The sequence below is a fragment of the Nasonia vitripennis genome (assembly GCF_009193385.2).
Source record: "Nasonia vitripennis strain AsymCx chromosome 2 unlocalized genomic scaffold, Nvit_psr_1.1 chr2_random0004, whole genome shotgun sequence".
NCBI lineage: Eukaryota > Metazoa > Arthropoda > Insecta > Hymenoptera > Pteromalidae > Nasonia > Nasonia vitripennis.
The window spans coordinates 1,268,582-1,288,417 of record NW_022279610.1 but is presented as its reverse complement, the minus strand read 5'-3'; the positions used below and the strand labels follow the sequence as shown (position 1 = coordinate 1,288,417).

The window sequence follows — 19,836 nt, the reverse complement described above, 5'->3', positions numbered from 1 at the left end:
ACGTGTAACAATCAACATGTCATACCTATAAAAAAGCACAGAGAAACTTTGTTGTCACATATGAGTCACAAGTATACGTGTCCAAAAGAGTTACTAAAAATTTAAATAGACAAGTGTTAGAAAGATGACACATTAAAATTTTCAGAAATGCTACACATACACTGTCATGACAACACTATCAATAGAATGAATGACAGTCAACTTTCATCTTTATAACACTTGACTATTTAAATTTTTAGTAACTCTTTTGGACACGTATACTTGTGACTCATATGTGACAACAAAGTTTCTCTGTGCTTTTTTATAGGTATGACATGTGCGTTTTTCTTTGAAATTGTGACTAGTGCAAAATAATGTTTTTTTAGATGCCCTGATGAGGAAGGATGAATCCTTCGAAACGTTGGCTATTAAACTCTGTAAAGATTACACTCGCTCGTAGTGATTATTTCAATCCTTTATACTTTTAAAAAGATAACGTCGAGCATTAGAGTCTTTGATTAATATGTATTTATTTAATATTTATTGCAGAACGAGGTGGAAAGTGGGTCAGGCGCAGACAATATTATGCTGTCAAAAGGCATGAGCAATGGCTGAACAATGAAGCAGCAAGAAGACTTCATGAAACTGAAAAGGAACGCATTCGTCAAGAAGAAAGAGGTATTATAGGAAGCACAATTATGCGCATACTTGACATATCCCGCTGGAAAAAGTGAATAGAAATCGATTAAAATCGATTAGAATTCACTATTAAAAAAAACTTAGACTCGAGGAGAGTTGAACCCGGAACCTTAAGATTACGAAGCAAGCATCCTAACCGCTCAGCCATCATCATCTTTGATATCTTTAGATTCTAATCATCATTATGATTTACACGTCCTTGTATGTTTTTCTTATTATTATACTCTATTATAATTACAATTAGTTTATTTTATAATGAAATAAACAAAATTTTATTCGAGTAATAATAAATAAAACACGCAAGGATATGTAAATTATAATGACGATTAGAATCTAAAGATATCAAAGATGATGATGGCTGAGCGGTTAGGATGCTTGCTTCGTAATCTTAAGGTTCCGGGTTCAACTCTCCTCGAGACTAAGTTTTTTTCAATATAATATTTATTTATAATTAAATTCTAGAAGTATCTTACAAAGCTGTGGTAATAAAAAAGAATCTAATAAAAGTCAGAATGCGCGGTAAAGTAAGTAATGTGGTTATTTATGTTTATGAAAAATCGCGATATATCATATGAGAGCTCATATGAGAGCTCATATGAGAATCCGGAAGAAAATCTCATATGATCGCTCATATGATTGCTCATATGATGGCTCATATGATCGCTTATATGATGGCTCATATGATTATTTTCAGCCGGGAGATCAGCGATTTTCTTTTCTTGGTGAATGGACGGGAAATCCGCAAGTGAAAATTCTTATGGAGATTATTTCCGCAAATAAGGAGGAATCGTTTTAGATAGGGTAGGTTCATAAATAATAATATTGATTTATCTCGTGCGCTAAGAATTACTATTCAAGTCGATAAGTGATCTAATCGACTTCAATCGTCCATTTCCAACAGGATACGAACATTAAGATGTTAATTATAATGAAATTTATTTTTTAGATGCTGCACGGGAAGTAAAAAGAAACCGTCAACGCTATTACAAGCATTGAGTATACAGTGGATTTATGTTTATTATGTGTAATAATAAATTGTATTCATAATAAAAAACAAAGTGTATTATTTAATAAAAACCTCTGTCAGTTGCATGCAATGGCGAATAAGTCACATTTTTAAAATAACATCTTCGAAACATATTCCATAATAAATTGTACAAATATTTTGATTTTTTAATCTTTAAAATATGCTCCAATATATTAGCTAGTCTGGCAGATTTTAAAACCCTATTGAAGTTGAAAAAAGCAGTCACAATGAAATACTCAAAATTATTTGTTAATATCACCAAATCATACGATTGTATAATTCATGTAAAAGCTAATGCTTCCTAATAATCCCTGCAGGAAAAAAGAATTTAGGTCGAACACAGTAAAAAGAATTTTATTTGTGTGTGCTCATACTGTACAAAGATAAGGACGGACTACAATGAGAAAAAATTATAAATTAATTATAAAGGAGTGTAAAATACTCGAGGACACATGCATAGCACGTGGATTTCTACCTTTTTATTTTTATTATCCGGGGCAACTAGGCGCACGAGACTGTGAAAGTTAAACGAAGGATAATTACCGGTTAAGCCCAGAAATTCGGTTGGGAGTGAGACGGTTTTCTAGAATGGTATGCATTTAAGGTTAATTGTTTGGAGTTATATACATTAGATTCATATATGCTATTTTGTTCGCGAACTTATGCCTCTTCAATCTTATAAGAAATGGTCGATGTTTATTTCAATAAACAATAATATTGTACGGAATATTATACGAAACATTCTTGTAAACAATACAAAAAGCATTTTACACTAAAGGAATAATCATACATACGGTCATTTTACTCACATTCATGGGTATACATATGTATAGGTCAAAATAACAATTAACCGTAACAATTATCCTCTACACTACAATATCTACTGTACATTTGAACAAGAATGTGTTGTGTACTACGATATAAAAGTATAATTTTGTTGTTCGAATCAGCATTTTTTTTAATTCCATTACATCTATACTTATATCATTTCAATTTTTGCAAAAAAAAAACAAATAAATAAAGCATACATACATAAACATAGGTAAAATTATACATAAAGTTAATTATGCATATTAATATTCTTTTTCATCAACGTAATAAAGTGTAATTAAGAGTCACAATATTTGTTAAGTGTATGTATATCCTCTTATATTTATTTTCCTGTTTTTATATTTATAAATTCATCAGCAGTGTATAATAAATATCTGTACATTTTTATATAGTTGCCCTAGCTTATACATCACAATAACTGTATAATAAGTCACATAGTCTACATTTTATGCAGGTACATATTTATCAAATTAAACCCAAGGAGCAATGTAAATGTGGTTGTTATGGCCAAAGTAATCATTGAGCGTGCACTCTGTTGCTGTATCTTGCTTCTTAAGGGCGTCTCTGTCAATAGTGCAGCAATAATCAATATGCTGGCCATCAAAGTAAAAGCAAGGCACTACATTAATGATTGCCAAACCTGATGAAAAAACTGCAATATACTTGCAGAGTAAAATGAAGGCCTCTGGAAAATTTGTACAATCTGTAAATGAGATATTTATCAGTCAAAATAATAATAAAGAAATTTATAAATTTTCAAAATAAAAAGTTACCTTTGTTGTCCAACACAAGTCTTAACATACAAGTCATTGTTTTGACACAAATTATGGAAGCTTTGTACAATTGGTCGAGTAGGAAGGCAAAAGTGCATGGCAGCTTTGAGAGACTGAATGTCAAACAAACCCTTCTAAATGCTCAAAACATAAATATCCCTTTTCTACATTGTGCTGATCACAGCAGTTATGGACTCCATTGTTTTTGTCAGGAGCCAGAAATGATTTATCTAATACCTAAAAATTAAACTTTATTAAAATCTGCATCGATTAATTTTAAGGATCAGCTTGCTTAGTTAAGAAAATACCTGCACCATCTTATCCGTTACACAGTAGCCTGAGTTGCTTGCAGAATACACTCCAATTTATTGAATTCTTTACGTAACAGTAATGAATTCTATGTACTACATCTCCTGTTAAAAGTCCAGACGGTCCTAATAGAGGAGATTACTGAAATATATTTTCAAGTATGCAATTACTGGTTTATAACAAGAAGATCTAAAGTGTATTACAACTTACCAGTGAGATATCTTTGATGAAGACACCAGCATTTGTCAAGAAAAATCAGCGTACATCTTCTCTAACTGCTGCCATAGCACGTCCCATCTCATGCACAACACTGCATAATATTAATGAGAGCACGTAGTATCCCATCTCATTGTAAGGAATGTCAACTCCTGGAACCTGGTGACGATTAAATTATTTTTATAACTTTCAAGAACACTAATAATAGAATGGTAATAAAAATACAATTAAATTTACCATAAGTTCCAATACTTGTTCTTTCTTTTCATTTGTCGATGCTGAATTTACAGCCAAATGTTAAGTGTCACTTTAAAATGACTACTATCGATATTGAAAACAGTAGAATTGTTGAGACCATTCCTGCATTGTACCACAGTGACCAGAATTTTGAACAACTCATGCCCCATCTCATTAATGAGCGATTCAAGGCAGTGGTGAACTATTTTATGCGTATAATAATTGGATTTCCAGACCAAATTTTTTCAACAGAGTCAGATAGGGTAGACGCATACATGACTGCAATAAATATTTCATATTAAACAAGCAAAATTTATGTCAAAGTAGAAAAATATCCAGCTATACATGTATCATATGCTTGACTGATGAATGACTAATCCAACGTTGTTTTTTTTTTTCTGGATTCTGGTCTCGCATGAAGTCTCTGTGACACCAGGGATGGCATCAGGTTGCACCAGCGTCTAATGAAACTTTGGCAGTCACAACATAATCGATAAAATCTTCTCAGTCATCACCTCAACCGTTGCAAATATTAAATGCATCCTAACCTAACATCTTGATTTGGGAGCTCTGTGTGAAAGGCAGACTGTTCACTCGCCAGTTTTGTTCAAGTGTGCAATAGCTTCTGTACAAGAGAATAAGTACAGCAATGGTCCAGAACATCTGAAGCAATGAGCTCGACTGCTGCAGCACATATTTTACAACTTGGCAATTCGCAAAACAGTAGCATCTCCCGTACACCCACAACTGCTGGAATCCCTGCTTTTGTTCGCACATTTTACAACACTACACTATTACAACTATTAGCAGCACGAGAAGGGGTTTGAGCAACAAGTACGCGTACACTGCGAGGATTTATGCACAACTGTTTACATGCGCCTAGCAGAACGCACTGCAGAAGAGCGACTCTCGCGCTACGGACTATAGAAATTTATTTTCTACGCGCCGTGGTCTGAAGCTAGCCATTCGGTGCAACTTTCTGCACTTCCGGTTGCCATCCCTGCCACTCGCCAGCTCCGAAAGCACACAGCACACAGCGTTGTTTAGTATGTTCGATTCCCGCGAGTGGCTCTGTTACATGTTAAATGTCAGCCGTTCCGCCGAGCGAGACGGCGATCTTTTCCGGGAAAAGTCGAAACACTTTCGGCTTTCCGAGCTCATGGCAGTTCGGTTTCCTCCTCTCGCCCCCTGGGGCCAAGGCACACGTACGCAGCGGTGTGTTCAGAAAAATTTCAACATGGCCGGCGGTGGCACTCTCTCTAGATTTTACTAGGTGCCAGCGCCAGTCGTGAAAGGAAGAGTCTATTCATTGAGAGTCCACGTTTACCTCTGCTCCGATACTTCGTCTGCTGTTGATGGGTTTTAGTTAGAGAGTCAGTGGTGCTCGGCCGCGGAGACGTAATAAACATAACTTTACAGTAAAAATAATTTATTGTAAGTGCGAGAAAGTGAAAGGGAAGAGGAGTGAGATAGCGAGAGAGAGAGAGGAAGAGACACGACAATGCTTTCTTTTTCTGCTCTCTATTTTATAAAGCATAAATAACTTTGTAGGTTATAACATTTTGAAAAGTTCTTGCAGTATGCAAATTGTGTTGTGAAGGATACAGTGAAAGTTGTGTTTTTGTGACACAAAATATTTGGAATGAAAACAAGTGCAAGATATTCAGGAATTACAAGATGTGATATTCTTGGATTCAAATCAGAGTAGATGGATTGGACTGCAGTGCTCTCTGCAGATAATTACACCAGTAGGCTATTATGTTATGATTCTGATAAATCTATCAAGCAAATTACTAAGCAGCCGCTCAGGCCAATGAAGCTCAGTACATTCACTTCGGGTCAGTGATTTCACGCTTGAATGTAGACCATAAGAAGAAACAGAAAGATATTATGGGCAGCATTGATGGGATAGTCATTGATTGCCATGATGACAATTGTACACATTTGACTGCCACGACTGCATCTTCTACAAGCAAGGTTTCTTTATTTCTAATTATTTGTTGTCGTTATTTATAGTTATTCTTAATTATGTAATTAATGAATTTCAACTTGCAAATTAGATAATTTCTGCACTAACAGCTGGAATACCGATTGTTGATATCAATCATTGGACATCAGTTTTAAATGCTATAAATGCAGATGAAAATCTACCAGATCTTGACTTGTTTACTCTTCCACTGTAAGATAAAGGTATTAATACCAAGACGCTGCTACTACACAGTATAGCCGAGTTTCAGGTCAAGATGGAGCACCTGCACTCTAAATACATTAACAGCCAGGAGGAAATACAGCTGCTGTCTTATCAGTTGGTACAGCTTACCGAAGGAGCAGTCAAGGTTCAGCAAAGCACAAAAACTACAGTTTTTGATTGTTGACGAAGTTCTTCCATTCAACATGACTGTCTATCAAGCTGTGAGACAGTTCAGCTGTTCAGGCATTGATCATTCAGAGGCTAATGCCGATAGTGAACCTCTACTTGGCCATGATGCAGTTTGGGTTCAGACTCACACAATATATTATAAGTAACTTTTGATTTTACAAGCGTATTTTTTTAATACATTTTTAAAACACACATACTTATATTCCATCATTGATAATTGTAGGCCTGTGCCTGAAGAACAGTCATCTGCATAGTCGAACCAGGTTCACAATCCAGCAGTCGTAAAGGCAAGGGAAAAGTGGTTCAAAGAGGAAGGAGGATAGCCTCTGGCTTGAAGGAACGATACTTCAGCAACGATGTCCATTGAATTCATTCTTGACTCCGAGTTTAACACCAGTGGTGACGACAGGAGATGCCTCCTTAGATGGCTTATGCTTATTACGCCTCCTGTATGCCCTGAATCGCGACTGGGGAATTCTTTTCCCGCATGTCAAGAGTATCAATTTGCTGTATTCGCAAGAATTTATCAACAATAAAATTGCGGCCAAAGCTAGTAGGGAACTTCAGGATCCTCTGGATACAAACCGGAAATACAAACCAAACTAGAAATACAAACTGTATGTTACCACCAGACAATCAGTTTACTGTGTTTTTTCAAAAAATGAAAAAATGTTTATAAATGTTTATTATTTTTTTTCCAGAGAGTACGGTACTTTTGAGCTGTATTGAACATGCTATGACAACTACTTGTGAAAAAAATGAGTTTTTTTTATAAATGCTAAAAGAATATTTTTATAGAAAACATATTTTTCTTATAATTTGACGAATCATAATTTTATAAAATATTAAAATACTTTTTTTACAACTGCTATTTATTGTTAAAATAAAATTTTATAAGTGCTAAACCATGCTTTTTACAAATTCATGAATGTATATCATTGTTAAGACATAATAATAAATCATTTTTCTTTAAAAATAATTTTATTGGTCAGAGCTGTTCGGTGTTGAATTTTGAATTTTCCTATTGAATTTTCCTTTACGTTGTCTTGCTTCCACACATGTTCTTGCACATAGTTGGTTTTGGGCGCACAAGAATTTTTGCAAGTGTACACTGCCAGTAGAAACTCAAACTGTCGATCACCTCCACATTCTTCACACTTTCGTATGCTTTCAGGCTGATGACTTGATGAAATAAACAGTGGACTGCTTCCTCTCTTATATCTGTTGGATAAAGAATAGCATTAGTCATGAGTTTTCATATGTCTATCATACCAATTTACAAAATAAATGCTCAATACTTTAAGACTTGTTTCTATTCACCTTTTATTCTTTTTCTAAATTTAGAAAACATTTTGTCTTCAATGTCACTTGCCATTTTCAGCAAATCATCATCAATATCGTTTTCTGATTGAAGAGTACCCGCCTGTCCAGTTTTTACTATAGTTCTTCAAACTTTTTGAGTTCCTCTTCTGCAGTGACAGTATCATCATTCGCTGGGTTATACTCTTCTTTTTCAGTTACATTTTGAGAAGACAGTTCACTGCCACACAAGTTTTTGTGACTATTTTTCTAATCCCAGACTTGATGCGATCGACAGCAGTAATTGACTTTTTTTATATTTTGCACAATGACTAGATAAATATATACCGCAAACACTGCATGTTTTTGACCACTTTTCTTTACCTACAAAACACATTGAGCTATTTAATGTTTATTCAAGAAATTCACTGTACTAATACGGGCCCCCCGTTTTAACAGCTGACCATGCAGCAGACGCAGACGCAGTCGTGGATAGGCTAGCGCGGACTCTCAATGAATAGACTCTTCCTTTCACGACTGGCGCTGACACCTAGTGAAATCTAGGGAGAGTGCCACCACCGGCCATGTTGAAATTTTTCTGAACACACCGCTGCACGTACGCGCGCGCCCACGTGTGTGTGCGTGCGTGCGTGTGTGCGTGTGCGTGCGCGCCCGCGTGTGTATGTGTGTGCGTTTGTGACGTTTGCATACATATATATATATATGTATATATATATATATATATATATATATATATATATATATATATATATATATATATATATATATATATATATATATATATATATATATATATATATATGTGTGTGTGTGTGTGTGTACACACACACACCAAATTCAGATAGAAACAATTAGCTTCATTAAATAGATTCATTAAATAAACAAAATTTAGTTTAAATAGTGTGTTTTCCGCCGAATGTTTTTCAATTTATTATTTTGTGAATCGATTGGTTGAATATAGTTAAAAGTATTTAAAACTTATTGTATATTATTGAATCTTCAAATATTTTTATTTTTATTTTGATTTTGGATAAGTTCTAGAAAAGTTTTCTCAATGTTATAAAAAGTAACTTGGATATTTTCTAAAAAATATTGAAGTAATATGCATTTCTCAAAATTATATTTCTGGATTTACGCATTTATCAATTAACACTGTAGAAATTTCTATATTGTCTTTTTATAGGTTTTTTATTCAGCAATTATAAATTTGAAATTCTATTGCTGTTTACTCAAACAAAAATATATAAAAAAAAAGTTTTTCAATGTTAAAAAATGAGGTAGATTGAACAGTTTCATTTATATTTGGTACTATCAAGTTACATCTACAGTTTATTTGGATGGACAATCAAAACATGTTAATGTAGACAGTACAAGGTATATGCTACTATGTATTCTGGCAGGTGCAGTTTTTCAACTCATGTATAAATGTTATATTCCTACATGAGATAATTTTAGATGACGATTTTTTATGTTTTTTATTACTCATTTTGAATAGTTTCTAATGCAATTCATTAATTTGAATTTGATTAATTTATCTAGATAAATCGAGACAACCCAATAATTTAAAGGTATTGGGCTTGTGAGTTGACCATATCAACCACCTACTCTTCGATTATTATAGTAACTTCTATAGTTGTAGAGGTTATTGTAAAAATACACTGACAAAGTAAATAGCGCTATGTATCATGTATACACTGTTTGCTTGTACTTTCTTGATAATAAGTTTGATATACCTTGCATCATGTATCATATACAATGATATCTGTACTGAGACAGTTCCTTTTTTTTCAATTTTTTGAGAACAAGAAACTTATTTTTAAGGGTTATTTTTGTGTAATAGTTACTTTATCAGAGTTAACGTTTCAATTTTTTATTACCTAAAAAGGGTTTTTATCACGAATCATGAATGTTTTGCATTTTTTTAAGCAAGATTTAACACACTCAGTTTTATTGTACATATTCCATTAATTAATGACTAAAAGGTATATACCACTCTAACCTAAAATTCACAAATTTAGTATATTACACTTTGGTACCGGTGAATAAGTGATTTTTAACTAATGTGACATTTCCTGCTCACTTCACTAGGGTAAAGAACGTTACATGAGGTAAATAATCACTTTCAGTACCTGTATTGAAATGAATGTACTATATGTTCAACAAATATTTTACAATTTAATAGACTGATCTTTTTTGGATCAATGTTTTTTTCGAAAAGTTTTTTCGGTTAGATAATAATAATAATATTCATTTAAAAGTTGAAATAATTATAAATAGAACAATAATTTTATTATTTGGAGCCTAAAGAATAAACATTCTTAAATATCTGATTCCCAGTAACACAATGTGCAATTTGATGACAACTTGAGGTCAATCTGTATCTATTTTTGTTTCAAATTACATCTACGTGTATGGTGTTATTTAGAATATGCTTATTTATTTCCAAAGTTACATATAATATTGTCCATCAATACAGAATAGATTTTATTAACACAAATAACAGAATAAAAAACTTGTTGATTTTGCCGTCATCTACTTAGCAATAACTTTTAGCTATACACCATTTGAAAAACACTTTTTACAAGGTAAAATGTTGGCAACTATAAGTTTAGTCTTAACCCTGGCAGAAAATAACCCAACAGTTGATTATGGTTGGCCAACGAACCTGCCGTTGGTAAGTAGTTCTACCAGGGCAGAAATATACGCTAATGAATGTAGTGAAATCAATTTTATATATGTCAAGCATCAAGTATTAAAGTTCAGCAGGTGAGATAAAATCAGTTGACTAGTGGTTATTAAACAAAAGGTTACAATTTTCAAAAATATTATTTTAATGCACACTTGCCGTCCTGTCATCTTATAGTCTAGGATGTGTACTGACTTAAAATAACTTATTGATTACATTAACGATCATTCCCCACACATATATGCACATTTATCGCTATTTTTAATGAAAACAGAGAAATTCAATAAAACACTTCATCCATCCGCAAAAGTTTATGGTAAAAAAAGTATCGTAAAGCCAATATGATTCCAAAAATACTTATTATTTTTGCAAATTATTAAATTTGGCTTGAGATTTTTTATTAGCTATAAACTTTTATGGATATATTTAAAGATTTTTACAATAAGGCAAAGCTCCTTTTAGATTATAATAAAAAAATGTTGTATGTGCATTAAAATAAAATGTGCATTAAAATAATATTTTTGAAAATTGTAACCTTTTTATTTAATAACCACTAGTCAGCTGATCTTATATCACCTGCTGAACTTTAATTCTTGATGCTTGACATATAAAATTGATTTCACTACATTCATTAGCATATATTTATGCCCTGGTAGAAATGCTTACTAACGGCACGTTCGTTGGCCAACCATAATTAACTGTTGGGTTATTTTCTGCCAGGGTGGAGACCAAACTTATAGTTGCCAACATTTTACCTTGTAAAAGGTGTTTTTCAAACCGATTTCATACCCGTTTTATGCGTTTAATTAAAGTTCAGAATTACTACGACTTCTCGAGAGCCTTATTATCTTGCGTATCTTGTCTTTGAGGACCTGCTGCTGTTGCTATTGAGCAACCTACATCATCTGGGGCATGAGGGTCTTGATGATGCTGACAAACAACAGAGGTAGGCTTAGATTTGTGGCCGGGTGTCGCGGATATGCTAAGCTTGAGGTTAGTCGGACTTGCGACACTGCCGATCTATGGGGGCCGCGTCGGCTCCTCGTTGACGTCTATCGCCTCCTCCTTGTCTTCGAACTGGATCAGACGTTCAGTCGCAAACTCGTTCTCGTGCTCTCGTTGTCTAACGCGCCGTTTTCGGCTTGATGGTCTTGAGCGCCAAGTGTTATTTGCTGGCCGTCGGAGCAGCTCCGGCAGTCGACGTTGCGGCGCTCGCCAATTGTGGCGAACCCTACTGCACTAATATGTGAGGGCTGACCGAAACCGCTGTAACGGAAGAAGAAGGAAGACCTTGTCGATCATTGTCGACTGATACCGAAGAAACAAGGGTATAAGGTCTTGGAGAGAGAGTACAGTTGCCGTTGAGGAGACTGAAGTACGAGTTGAACAACCATAGATGTGGAGGTCGGTATGGCAGGGGACGGGGTCGTCCTCGAGCTCGAGCTATGAGAGCTCATGAAGTTGAAGATGAGCTCATAGATTTTCCGTGGATCGCGGTGTCGATCTCACTCTTCTCTGTTGTGGCAGTCCTGCATGTCCTGAAGCGATTGGCGGGTGCCCAGTTTCCAGTTCACCGATATACACAAGGCCGGACGTACTCTGCTTCTGCGTGTGCCTCTGTCCTCTCAAACAAACACTGATGCACGTTTGCAAACGATGCAAGAAAAACTAGATAAAGACAACTAGATAACTTCTAGTTTGAAAAATCTAGCCCTCTTTCCTCAGATTCTTTGTGTAGATAGATGCTTACTCCGTGCGTTCGGCTCTCTGCAACTGCGATTCGTTTCGTAAAAGGCAGCGACGCTTAGCGGACACCTCTCTCACTCTTTTACTATTAGAGTTGCACATAATTAATATGTTCTGGAGACATTCACGGATAGTATATCGCACTGATTGCTGAAGATAACCTTATTGTAACCTATTATCATGACATATCTTGTATTGTTGTACTTAAAAAGATGAGAATCGCACATGACCAAAATTTTAAGAAATTATCGCAAATTAATTTTTGATCATAATTATTTTGCTAAAAGAAAAATTTTGAAGCAAAATATTAGATCATTAGAAAGTTTTCATTCAAATCTTTAAGATACATTATTCAAACATAAGCATCTAAGACATATCAGACAAGAAATCATTGGAGATAATAAAACGCATTCAGGTTAAATAGCAAATTCAAAGTATAATAGGGCCGCGCTGCTCCCCGACGGCACAGTCTATAAAAACGTATACTTGCTATCGGGGTGCTAACGCGCCTCTTGATATGGTACACATGCATTCATTTTTAAGGATAGTACTTAAGTCTCCAAAATGTTACTATATTACAACATTTAAAATTTTTGCGCTTTACTTAAGGGGGTATCAAAGTCAATTCAAGATTTCAGGCCACAAAATACCAAATCACAAAAGCAACTAATTTGCGTATAATGAATAATAAAAACAAAATTAGGATGAACAACGACTCAGTTGCCCTCCGTAATACAGTTATCTATCAGCTTACAAAGTTAGAAGTTAATATATAAATATTTATTCCAGTAGCATTTGAATTGCATGATTTTGAGATATTATTAAAGGATATATTTTTAAATCGCAAGAAATAATAAAAAGTAACAAACAATCAAAGATATTAGTAAGCAGTATAAGATAATGAATAATGAAATCAAATGAAATAAGTAATGATCGATAATAGTAAATAATAATAAATAATAGCAAACAATGGTAATTCTGGCAGTTCGGATTAAATCAAATTTATTAATCCTAACTTACCATTATTTATTTTTTATTTTATTCTCAATATTAATTCTTATAAGCTTTTTTTTATTTTCCTTTAATTAATATTATTAATTATAACTCATGTATCCCCACTAAAAAAAGATAGATCAAGTGGCGCGGTAGCGCCACGAAGGCGAGTTTGAGAAGCAGACGAAGCTTTGGCGCCCGCGACACTATTTACTTCTATATTGGTATCCGAGATTTTACTTTTAAGAAAAACGATACTTTCCATAATTGTTTCTAAGTAATTTTTATATATTATTACATTTGTGTGCTAATCAGTGATTTTTAATAGAAGTTGTCAAAAAAACGCTGTTATTTATATAATATAACCAATCTTATATATGATTTGCTCAAATCATTATCTTTTTCTCCAGTGTGAACGGACGGTGAAGTTAGCCGCCTCCAGTGTGAAAGGACGGTGAAGCTAGCTGCGCATCAAAAATGATAGGGAATTGCTTTTCCACCTTTTTTACATATCGTCACATTCCTCATATCATTGCGGGGTTACATACAAAAAAATATTACTGCGACGTCTTATTAAATTAAGAGTTTATATTATAGGTATAAAAATCATTCAAGAGCGGTGTCTAGGTATACAAGGTTGCCGGTGACGAGGTCTAGGTAGTTCGCTTCGTGGTTTTTGGTGTCTAGGTGTAAAAATCATTTGAACGCGGTGTCCAGGTGTACAGGGTGGCCGATGACGAGGTCTAGGTGAAGCGCTCCGTGGTTTTTGGTGTCTAGGTGTGAAAGCCATTCAAGAGCAGTGTCTAGGTGTACAGGGTGGCCGGTGATGACGTCTAGGTCTTGAGAGTTACTCCTCGCTTCATTACGATTAAATATGATAAACTTGACTTTGTTAGATGGATCTCAGTTCTTTTGTATCTGTAATTTCGTTGCAGAATATATCTAACTCGCCTAACCTTTTACTTTTGCAAAAGTTAATTTTTTGACAATTAGCTGATTATTAGATGATAATCAGCCGATTATTAGCTGATTATCGTGCCAAAACGTCTGCTGATTATTAGGTAATACCCGGGTGGAAATTTATTTACTAAAAAAAATCTTATAAAAGCTAATAAGTTTTATGATCGATTTATAATATGTAGATTTTGAACTCTAATAATGGTTAGTAATATTTTATAGATTTTATTAGCTTTTTTATCTTTTATTAAATTTTCGATATATTCTGGAACAAAAATAAATAAATGCGTGATCTCCAAAAAATCTAATAACTTCTAACAAGTTAGATTTATAGGTATTTATAATTCATATGATATTTTAGTATATGAGTTTTTAAAAACACAATGATACTAATAAAAGCTACTAAACTCTAGTAAGATCTAATTGCTGTTATTAGCTATTTTAAGTTTTTTTCTTGGAGAGTATTTAACACACTCAAAAAACTATTAAAACCTAATAAAAGCTTAAAAACATTTGTAAAATTAAAAAATATATAATCAAATCTTTCAAACGTTAATAAAAGTTATAAACTATTATTAGAGTCCAAATTCCACACTTTATAAATGGTTATTAATATCTAATAAAAGCTAATAAGTTTTATTAACAATTATGTGAATGAGATTATTTCCGCTTGGGTATCAGTCTAATATTTTTATTAAAGCTAAAAGTTATTTATATGCCTTTATATGAGATAACATGTTAACGATATTCAGCTTATATTTCAGCTTATTTATTACATACGGCAATTTATTACACTTTTTAAAAACACACGGGACTATAGCCATGAGAAAATTGCAGAAAATTAATCACATTCGAGGTACAAATGACGTTGCTTTCTTCAAGCTTCGGCCGAGATTTGGTCATCTCGAAGCCGCTGTTGAGATATACGGCTTTCTTGCACAAAGGTCTTGATATCTATCGGCGCTTTTGCTACACAGTCTCGCGATTCCGGATAAGCTGGAGGTTTCGGAGTCGGATGCCGGTGATGTTGTGTTCGTTGATTGTAAGGACCTACTGCCATTATTACTGGACATCCTTGATCAGCTGGGTCAAGAAGGTCTTAATGATGCTGACGGGCAGCAGCAGCAACGCAAGTGTCCGTCTCGGGCACTACTACTAAACATATTTGCAATATTTTTCTAAAAATATTATTATTTACAGCATCCGACATACCTAGACCAATCTTACTATGTGGTATAGTATATGTATACATATACATACGTAATTATGAAATACTAAAAATAATGCCCGGCTGAAAATAATTATATGAGAGCTCATATGAGCCATCATATGAGCAATCATATGAGCGATCATATGAGATTTTCGACCGGATTCTCATATGAGCTCTCATATGATATATCGCGATTTTTCATAAACATAAATAACCACATTACTTACTTTACCGCGCATTCTGACTTTTATTAGATTCTTTTTTATTACCACAGCTTTGTAAGATACTTCTAGAATTTAATTATAAATAAATATTATATTGAAAAAAACTTAGTCTCGAGGAGAGTTGAACCCGGAACCTTAAGATTACGAAGCAAGCATCCTAACCGCTCAGCCATCATCATCTTTGATATCTTTAGATTCTAATCGTCATTATAATATACATATCCTTGCGTGTTTTATTTATTATTACTCGAATAAAATTTTGTTTATTTCATTATAAAATAAACTAATTGTAATTATAATAGAGTATAATAATAAGAAAAACATACAAGGACGTGTAAATCATAATGATGATTAGAATCTAAAGATATCAAAGATGATGATGGCTGAGCGGTTAGGATGCTTGCTTCGTAATCTTAAGGTTCCGGGTTCAACTCTCCTCGAGTCTAAGTTTTTTTTTAATAGTGAATTCTAATCGATTTTAATCGATTTCTATTCACTTTTTCCAGCGGGATATGTCAAGTATGCGCATAATTGTGCTTCCTATAATACCTCGTTCTTCTTGACGAATGCGTTCCTTTTCAGTTTCATGAAGTCTTCTTGCTGCTTCATTGTTCAGCCATTGCTCATGCCTTTTGACAGCATAATATTGTCTGCGCCTGACCCACTTTCCATCTCGTTCTGCAATAAATATTAAATAAATACATATTAATCAAAGACTCTAATGCTCGACGTTATCTTTTTAAAAGTATAAAGGATTGAAATAATCACTACGAGCGAGTGTAATTTTTACAGAGTTTAATAGCCAACGTTTCGAAGGATTCATCCTTCCTCATCAGGGCATCTAAAAAAACATTATTTTGCACTAGTCACAATTTCAAAGAAAAACGCACATGTCATACCTATAAAAAAGCACAGAGAAACTTTGTTGTCACATATGAGTCACAAGTATACGTGTCCAAAATAGTTACTAAAAATTTAAATAGTCAAGTGTTATAAAGATGAAAGTTGACTGTCATTCATTCTATTGATAGTGTTGTCATAATAGTGTATGTGTAGCATTTCTGAAAATTTTAATGTGTCATCTTTCTAACACTTGTCTATTTAAATTTTTAGTAACTCTTTTGGACACGTATACTTGTGACTCATATGTGACAACAAAGTTTCTCTGTGCTTTTTTATAGGTATGACATGTTGATTGTTACACGTTTAAGTTCCGTCGCTGTGCGTTTTTCTTTGAAATTGTGACTACTGCCAAATAATATTTTTGTAGATGCCCTGATGAGGAAGGATGAATCCTTCGAAACGTTGGCTATTAAACTCTGTAAAAATTACACTCGCTCGTAGTGATTATTTCAATCATTTAGAATTAAATAAATACATTTATTTCTTGACAATTTTTTTATCAATTCTGTGGCTGGCCGGCAAAATGACATAAGTCCGCTTTTCGGTTTCAATGTTCAGACTTATATTTAAGATTGGAGCAAACGAGGTGGGGCACGTTACGTTACAGGTCAATTCATACATTCAATGCATATTTCCAACCGTCGCTATAACCAGATTATGTTTTTTGCTTTGTGGGATGTCGCAAAAGTATTGAGATTATGGCGTTGCTCCGACAATTTTCATAGACTTCCGCGAAACGCGTATTGCAAGACTTATTGCGAGGCGATCGGCACGGAGATTCAGCCGGGTGACATATATAATTTTATATCTGTATGTAAATATAGCTGATTTTCGTGAAATGTTGCATGACCTGGCCACTTTTTGTAATTCATTTATTATTAAAAAAGTTTACTAAATCCAATTTTTTGCGGTAGTATAAATTATTCATGTTCTTACCACATATATATATATCATGAAATAATTGTCATTCGGGAATGATTTACTAGTTCTGGTAAATATTCACAAAATTGGTTATTTTATTGTTTTAATATAGTGTAGATAATTTGTGCGTAATTTAGTGGAGGGTAGTAGGGAGACCGGGGGGGGGGGGGGGGCGTGGGCTTTGAAGATTTTCAAAAATCACATAAAAATGAAAGAATTTTACGTTATTAGGTGGGAGACCAGGTTAGGGGGGGGGGTAGTGGGGGGAGTCTTGCCAAAATGATCATATAATATAAGAAGATATGGATGGACATTTATTGTGTTAATAAAATTAATAACATACTTTAATTAAATGAATGTAAAATGATAGAATATTGTTAAGAACAACTATTAAGGGGACACAACACGTTTCCCTACTGAAAAAAATCAGATGACAATCAACTGATAATCACCTGATAATCAGCTGATTATCAGTTGATTGTCATCTGATTTTTTTTCAGTATGCTTAAATCCTGAAAACAAGAATTATGAGTAAAAATAACAAGTAAATTATTTGAAAATTTTTTAATGATATTTAGTATAAATACCTTTAACTTTATCGTGCTGAAACCTTAATTATCCCTGCTGGCCTATTGTGGCACTCGGTGCAATGTTTTGTGAATTTTTTCACTGTCCGTAGAATTTCAAGTAAAGAAATGGTTCTTTTGGGCTCTAATTCAAGGATGATACTTTGTACAACTGTAGTTTTGATATGAATGCAGGAATTTTAATTTGAATGTTTAGAAAATGTTTTATACACAAAAAGGTGGCATAATAAGCGAAAAAAAGAAAAAATTCTGTATTTTTATCGCTAAACCATTTTGAAGCATTTAATTCAAAATCCCTGCATTAATACCAAAACTACAGATTTACAAAGTAACCTCCTTGAATTTGAGCCCAAAAGAACCATTCCTTTACTTAGAATCCTACGGACAGTGAAAAAATTCACAAAACATTGCACCGAGTGCCACAATGGGCCAGCAGGGATAATGAAGGTTTTAGCACAGTAAAGTTGAAGTAATTTATATTAAATATTACGAAAAAAAATTCAAATGATTCACTTTAATTTTGTCATTATTACTCATTATTTTTTTTTAAGAATTCAAAGATGTTGTGTCCCCTTAAAAGTGAACGGATCAAGCAAACTAAAATTTACATTAGCTTAAGGTGCGTGGTTGCACAGGTTGGCTTAAGAAATGTTTTATTAGCGTTTAAACAACGTTGGGAATGATCGCTATTCGATATTAATGAAAATATGAACCTTTTTATAAAATATTTATATTGTATTTAAGTGTAACAGTTAAATAACCATTCTAAACATTAACGAACAACATGTAAAATTTGTCCTAATTCAAAATATGCAATGCTTTTAAAAAATTTTAGAATTATAATATTGGATGGAATATCAATGGTATCTAGACATACTTTTGAAGCAATAAATACATTTTTACAAGATTTGTGTATTAATAACAATTCTTTCGGAGGGAAAATCATCGTTACGTCTGGTGACTTTATACAAACCCTTCCTATAGTACGCCATGGCAATCGAACAAAAATAATGGAGTTATGTGTAAAAAGAAGTAAACTATGGTTTGTTACGTGTGGACACACGTCACGGGTGTCTAATTACTATAAGAGAGCGAGTCGAAGAGTGCAATGCGGTAGCGGCCGTGGCGCGACGACAGAACGTCTGCCTTGCAAGCCAGAGGATCTCGGTTCAAGCCCGGGGTCCGTCACTTTTCGTTGCACTCTTCACTCGTAACAGTTATCTTTCATAAAATTATCATTAAATGAAAATTTGAGATTACAGAATAAAGATCATGAATTTGAAAATGGGGTTCTCGATGTATAAGAGAATAAAAATGCAACAAAATTTAAATTACAAAATAATGTTAGAAGAATTACATAAGAATTTATTTGTAATAATGATTTGATTATACAAAATTTTCGGACATAAAATTAATCTGAATGATTTATCGTTAAAAAATAAATATATCTTATCACCTTTAAATTCTTATATATCAAAAATTAATGAAAATATTGTTGAACAATTTGATAGAAAGAGTTTTGTATTTTATAGTGATAATAGAATTGAAAGTGAAATGATGACAATTTGTTGGACTCAATTTCAACTGAATTTCCAAGTTCGTTGACACCAAATGGATTACCACCACATAAATTAATATTAAAAATAGGTACAATAGTTAGTTGTTTCAGAACTTTGGATATTGATTGCGGTCTTTGTAATGGAACAAGAACGATAATTAAGGATAGAAAAAAACATATACTAGTTAGACAAATCATTACTGGTAAATATTCTGGTAAAATCGTCTTATTGCCACGACTTGATCTAAGACCATTGTTAGATGAGATTAAGTTTCGCTAT

The 19,836-nt window shown here is 33.5% G+C and overlaps 1 protein-coding gene, 3 long non-coding RNA genes and 1 pseudogene across 4 annotated transcripts in view; 3 read left to right on the top strand and 2 right to left on the bottom strand.

Annotated features, from left to right (window-relative positions):
* Positions 1 to 818: 818 nt before the first annotated feature.
* Positions 819 to 2,029, top strand: LOC116738639. Its single transcript, XR_004345188.1, has 3 exons — positions 819 to 1,202; positions 1,373 to 1,479; positions 1,625 to 2,029. It is a non-coding gene; the product is annotated as an uncharacterized LOC116738639 (long non-coding RNA).
* Positions 2,030 to 2,038: 9 nt separating this feature from the next.
* Positions 2,039 to 5,302, bottom strand: LOC116416295 (annotated as a pseudogene).
* Positions 5,303 to 5,357: 55 nt separating this feature from the next.
* Positions 5,358 to 7,430, top strand: LOC103315987. Its single transcript, XR_512161.4, has 4 exons — positions 5,358 to 6,048; positions 6,132 to 6,593; positions 6,675 to 7,068; positions 7,153 to 7,430. It is a non-coding gene; the product is annotated as an uncharacterized LOC103315987 (long non-coding RNA).
* On the bottom strand, positions 7,303 to 8,448 carry LOC100679011. Its single transcript, XR_512163.4, has 3 exons — positions 8,215 to 8,448; positions 7,772 to 8,134; positions 7,303 to 7,672 (listed from the first exon to the last, which is right to left on the bottom strand). It is a non-coding gene; the product is annotated as an uncharacterized LOC100679011 (long non-coding RNA).
* A 125-nt stretch (positions 8,449 to 8,573) lies between these two features.
* Positions 8,574 to 19,836, top strand: part of LOC107981889 — a 1,212,633-nt gene continuing 1,201,370 nt past the window's right edge. The window contains exons 1-2 of the mRNA XM_031924057.2: positions 8,574 to 8,868; positions 8,955 to 9,145. The gene's annotated coding sequence lies outside the window, so the exon portion shown is untranslated. The remainder of the gene's footprint in view (positions 8,869 to 8,954; positions 9,146 to 19,836) is intronic.